The sequence below is a fragment of the Oncorhynchus kisutch genome, linkage group LG1 (assembly GCF_002021735.2).
Source record: "Oncorhynchus kisutch isolate 150728-3 linkage group LG1, Okis_V2, whole genome shotgun sequence".
NCBI lineage: Eukaryota > Metazoa > Chordata > Actinopteri > Salmoniformes > Salmonidae > Oncorhynchus > Oncorhynchus kisutch.
Genome location: NC_034174.2, coordinates 26,430,130 through 26,436,735, shown reverse-complemented (window position 1 = coordinate 26,436,735; position 6,606 = coordinate 26,430,130).

Below are 6,606 nucleotides of genomic sequence, written 5' to 3'. Positions count from 1 at the left end.
AAGGCAAATGCAGTTCAGCAGTATTAAAATGCTGACTTTACATACACCTGGGAGCAGGAGGGAAGGCTGTTTATATGGCTGGCCTACTTTATGGAGAGCTCATGATGCAGATGCAGGGAATAGTGCAACTTTTTCTCGAAAACAGTGCAGAGGAAAAGATGGCTGTAGTAGATTGTGTTGGCTAGGCAACTGCTGTTTGACATGACACATACCAGCTAATTCTTGTTTAACATGTGTTTGTAGAATGTTACGTCCCATATTGACTGAGGTGAATGAAGCTACAGCAACACAAAGTGATAATGGCTGCAGTGAATTTATCTTGTTTTTGCTGTTCTTCAAATTGCATTTTGGAATTGTAAAATTCTGTAAAAATGTAGTAAATGAGATTCAATTTGATAAAATAAAAATCCACTTTGCTATACCCTAGGTTTAGCTGAAATGATGCCCCTGGTGGGAATTTTACCATTTGGCTGTCCTCCCTGAGCATTCGAAATGCAACACGTACTTTGCACTTTTGGGTGTCAGGGAATATGTATGGGAGTAAAAAGTCCATATTTTCTTTACAAATGTAGTGGTGTTAAAGTTGTAAAAAAATACAGATACTCCAAAAAAATAGTACTTCAAAGTATTTTTTATTTAGGCTGTATTCCCTTTTACACTGCCGTCACTCTGTTTATTATATATGCATAATCACGTTAACTCTACCTACATCTACCTCAATTTTCTCAACTAACCGGTGCCCCCACACATTGACTCTGTACCGGTACCCCCTGTATATAGCCTCACTACTGTTATTTTACTGCTGCTCTTTAATTATTTGTTACTTTAATTTTTTATTTATTACTTATCTATTTTTTACTTAACATTTATTTTTCTTAAAACTGCATTGTTGGTTAAGGGCTTGTAAGTAAGCATTTCACTGTAAGGTCTACACCTGTTGTATTCGGCGCATGTGACAAATACAATTTGATTTGATTTGAAGGAGAGTCTGAGGGGCAAAAGACAATTCTACTTTCAATTTCCATGAAATCTTTGCCTTACCTTTCGTCGTGTCTGGCAACGTGGCATTCTTGGTCGGCAGTTCCAATTTACAGTAAATATCACAGTAGCCAGCAGCCAGTAGGCACAAACGAATCAACAATAGATGCGGTTAAGGGGTCAATGGAACACAGATAATCCCATTGTTCAGATTGGCGCACATTCAAATCTGATCTAACAAAGTGGATATACTGCTCATTCTGTGCAAAACAGGAATGTCAGTGTTCTGCCATGGCCAGCGAAGAGCCTGGATATCAATCCCGTTGAGCACGTCTGGGACCTTTTGGATCGGAGGGTGCGGGCTAGGGCCATTCCCCCCAGAAATGTTTGGGAACTTGCAGGTGCCTTTGTGGAAGAGTGGGGTAACATCTCACAGCAAGAACTGGCAAATCTGGTGCAGTCCATGAGGAGGAGATGCACTGCAGTACTTAATGCAGCTGGTGGCCACACCAGATACTGACTGTTACTTTTGATTTTGACCCCCCTTTGTTCAGGGACACATTATTCCATTTCTGTTAGTCACATGTCTGTGGAACTTGTTCAGCTGTTGAATCTTGTTACTTTCATACAAATATTTACATGTTAAGTTTGCTGAAAAATAAATGCAGTGGACAGTGAGAGGACGTTTATTTTTTTGTTGAGTTTATTTGGCTGTTTTCGAGGCATAATATGTAGAAGTCCCTTTTCAGGTTTAGAAGATTTGACTGCTAAATGCTAACTCCCGTTTGTATAGCGGGTTAGCATAGCTACAGTAGCATACAGAAATCGTGGAGGTAATCAAAGTCGTTTTTAACTATAATGCAGTTGATTTGTAACAATGACAAGAACATGTGTTAGGATTGACATTTATACAATCATTATACTCACATTTGTACCTCAACATAGTGGGAAATACACATGAACATAAACCTAAATGTAGGCACATTTTGCTGAGGGGCAATGAGGAGACTCGGGATCTTTGCCCCATGGCCCTTTCCCCTACGTGTTTCCATGGCAATTCTATTGCGTTGGTCGAGTTCTATTGACCTCTTTAGCGTATCTATGACAGGAACCTTTCTTCTAAAATATTACACTAATGAATAATGCGACCAAAACATATTGCACTCTTGAATAATGCAACAATTCACAATTATGTGGAGAAAATTAAAGGTTTTATTTTCTTGGCTATAGGCTACACTCATTACATTTTAGCTTCAAGACAAAATCACCTAGTTACTAACAGCATGTCTTCATCAAGTAACATGAGCCTATCAAAAATGTACCATTAACCCTCTCATACTAAGATAAGTACAGTAGGCCGACCTTATAACATTACAAGAAACCACACTTCGTGTTTTAAATATCAATATCAAATTTGACTGAAAACATGGGTATAAGTGAATTCACTGCGAGGAGCTGTTATATAGAACGCCATAGCCGACCACAATTAGTCTGATCAACTGTAGCCTACTGATAACAACCACAGCTGCAGGTAGCTTAGAGAAGCCTATGCGCTCTGATCCCATCTGGGCCTGGCCAGGGGAAACGTAATGTTTTTATAGCGAAAGCTATGTATTCATAGCCTAAAATATTTGTGTTCTGAGAAATGTGAATGTTATCAAATTTGTTTCATACTCAAACTTCGGGTGGCTAAGATACCTAGGCCTTTTTAATCCACAATTCAATTATTGACTGGAATTAATCAATCAACACAATAGTGATGACATACAAGTACGGGTATCTTTTTAATTACAAATGCAAAAGGCCTGCATGATGCAACCATGCATACAACAAGCTCAGCCCTGTTAAAACAAATTAACCCCCACAGCTCTGGGAACTGTGGTGCCACCTCTGTAATCACCACACAATGTTATACATTTTAAAAAACATATCCCATTTGTATGATCTACATTTGACATGTTTTTGGTGGTGGGGATCGGCTTCCATAGTTTTACACGGCTCAGTGCAGCCAGCGACAACAGGCTGTTACTGCAATTTCAGGTAAAAACTCAATAAAACAAGTCTCAAATATTAGGAGAAAGTCCATACATTTCAGCTGTTTCAAAAATTGTTAGTACCATTTATACTTAAGGAGTGTTGGCTCAACATGGCAATTCTGTTTACGCTGCACTGCTTCAAGGAGGGCAACTGTCAGGTGAGTGTCGTGCACTACCTCTGGAGGTAGTGGTTAAGACGTAGCAAGCTGCCTATTCAAGTTTACATTTATAATATGTAATATGTGTAGCCAACGGTATGTTTTATGCAAATTGTAAAAGAAGCGCTGAGTTACTTTACAACACTGATCATGGGAATGTCATTCCCAGCAGAACAGCTCCCCAGTTATCTCCTCTTTAGTAATCTCTTCCAAGAGGTGGCAGGTAGCCTAGCGGTTAAGTGCATTGGGACAGTAAAGGTTGCTGATCTGGATCCCAGAGCCGGCAAGGTGGAAAAATCGACCGTTTTGCCCTTGAGCAAGGCAATTAACCTCCAACAACAACTGCTCCCTGGGCGGCGATGACGTGGACATTTATTAAGACTGCCCCCCACACCTCTCTGATTCAGAGGGTTCGGGTTAAATGAGGAAGACACATTTAGGTTGAATGCATTCAGTTGTGTAGCTGACTAGGTATCCCCCTTCCTGGGTACAAGATTACCTCGTTAGAGGTGAGTGATGAATTAACCCATGCCAACCATGCAGAAAAATAGTAGGCCTAGGCAAAGATGGCTCAAAGGGTCTACATTTTTCCTTTTGGCAGATCTAATGCCTGAGGCAGGCCTTTACACCAATAGGCCTAGGCCATGTTTTTAAAATTACACTAGAGCCTACTGTTGTATAATTTGACTAAGGGTTTATATTTTCAACATGCATTACCCGGTTTAAACCTCAGGCTTTTTGGTGTTGATATAGGAGCGTGAGCATCAGTGAGTCCCCTCTACGTCTCTAATCCTCCAAAATCAAGCCACAATAAGCATGTGGATTCCTGTCGCTTTTAATGTCGAGTGACACAAAAAGAGAGCCGTTTGATCAGCCACGCGGCTCCTTCAGTTCAATCAGCAGTCAAAAACAGACATCAATGATCAGCCTCGTCTCAAAACAAAACTTATGATATTTTACTAAAATCTGTGCCACTCCATTTAGTGTGATATGTTACTTTTCTGGTAACATTTGGCCTACGTAAATCCAGGACACTGAAATTAGTATGACAGTAGCTTACTTAAGACAAAAACGATAGAGAGATGAAACCAGAGTACCGGTAGGCCTAGGGAAAAAATCCCCTGCACCTTCTTACAATGGAGAATTCCACCATCACAATATTTTCTTAAAGGGGAATTTCACCCTGGCTCTGCCATGGCAGACTGCCATGGCAGTTGCTGGGACCTCTGCTATCTGTCCAGGGATCCTGTCAATCGAGGGTCTGATGATGAGTTACTCTCGGTCCCAGCTTTGATGCACCTGTACTGACCTCGTCTACATGATAGTGGGACGAACAGGCCATGGCTCGGGTGGTTGATGTCCTTGGTTATCTTTTTGGCCTTGCTGTCACAGGTGAAGGATCTTTGAAACAAACAAAAATCGTTCTACAAGCAGTTCTTACAACAACCACAAAAAACTTCAACTGTTGTGTTCAAATACTTGTGGAGTTAACTAATAAAATAATGGACAAACTGACAAGAGAAGTCCAGGACCTGAAGGACAGTTTGCATTTCTCCCAGGGTCAGCACAATGAGTTTAAACAGGAAAACAGCAGGATGACAACAATCTGTAAGTCATTGAAAGAGGACATTAGTTCTGTATGTGAATTGAACAACATCATTGTAGACAGAATTGCAGAATCTCCACATGAGACCTGGACGGAGTCTGAGGAGCTCCATTTGAGACTATCCTACCAACGGAACATTAAAAACTGTAATATCTTATTTTTCATGACTGAATGACGACACAGATAATATACAGTTGGCTGGGTTTTCCGTGCATCGACAGGACAGAACACCTGTTAAGAAACTGACTGTTAGAACTGTTAAGGCTCCATGGATTGCTGAGGAATTGAAAAACTGTTATCTATGCATATTCACTTTACCACCTACATGCAGTAAATGGCAACAACGAACAGTGATCCATCGTATTCATCCATAAAAAAACTAATAATGAAAGAGAAGCATCGTAATTTTGAAGTTAGTGTGGAACAGGTGGAAAATTATTGTTATCGATCAATAATAACAAACCTCCTGGCATTGACAACTTAGATGGAAGGCTACTGAGGATGACAGCTAACTATATGGCCACTCCTATCTGTCATATCTTTAATCTGAATCTAGAGGAAGGTGTTTGTCCTCAGGCCTGGACGGAAGTCAAAGTCATTCCGCTACCCAAGAGTAGTAAAGTGGCCTTTACTGGTTCTAACAGCAGACCAATCAGTTCACTGCTCTTAGCAAACTGTTGTGAAAAACTGTTTAACCAAATACAATGCTATTTCTCTAAACAAATTGACAACAGACTTTCAGCATGCTTATAGAGACGGGCACTCAACATTTACCTCACTGACACATATTACTGTTGATTGGTTGAAAGAAATTGATAATAAGAAGATTGTGGGAGCTGTACTGTTAGATTTCAGTGCAGCCTTTGATATTATTGACCAAAACCTGTTGTTGAGAACTTTTTTTGTTTTATGGCTTTTCAACCTCTGCCATATCGGGATTAAGAGCTATCTATCTTTAATGGAAGCTTCACTAATGTCAAACATGTAGGGTGTGGTGTACTGCACGGCAGTTCTCTAGGCCCTCTACTTTTTTCTATTTTTACCAATGACATGCCACTGGCATTATAAAAAACCTGTGTGTCCATGTATGCTGATGATTCAACCATATACATGTGTGGAAGCAATTCTATAGGAAGAGAGACTGCAGATTCTTTCAAACAACACTTTATTATAAGATTGGAGCAGTTAACTATGCACTTCAACAGTTGCACAGTTAAGGCACAACGAACAGTGTTGCTCCTCAGCTTTTATAGAGAACCACATCCTTTTTGTATACGTGGCAGTCAGCAGATAGTGTGTAAAAGGCTATTAGTTTTCTGTGCAGATTTAAGATAGCACTAGGTTGATAGCCTGACGGCTTAACCGTCTAACTGCATTCACAACAGCAAACACTATAATGTGCTCCTTTCTGCATGTTTCCATTCATGTGAATTTATGTAGATATCAAACCCACGGGATGTCACATGCTGAGGTCGCACCTAAATTAACCTTTACTATACAAAGACAAGTTTGTATCAGGTTTGAAAAAAACACTAGCATATAACAAGAGACAGTTCTTTAAACAGTTAAACATAGGATCGCATGACTAATTATGTCATTTTCCACAACATTTCCTCCCTTTTGAGAACATTACTTACAAGCATTTTCATTAAACAAGCATTAACATGAGGACAAAGAGGGAAAAGGAAAGACTATCTTACACTTAGTACAATACAATTGTAAATGTCCTCCATTGTCATTGAGTTTCAACCCTTCACATAGTGCAATTCATTCTCAGAAGGAGGAAAGGAACATATGAATTTAAACATCAGTAAAATACTTTATCACC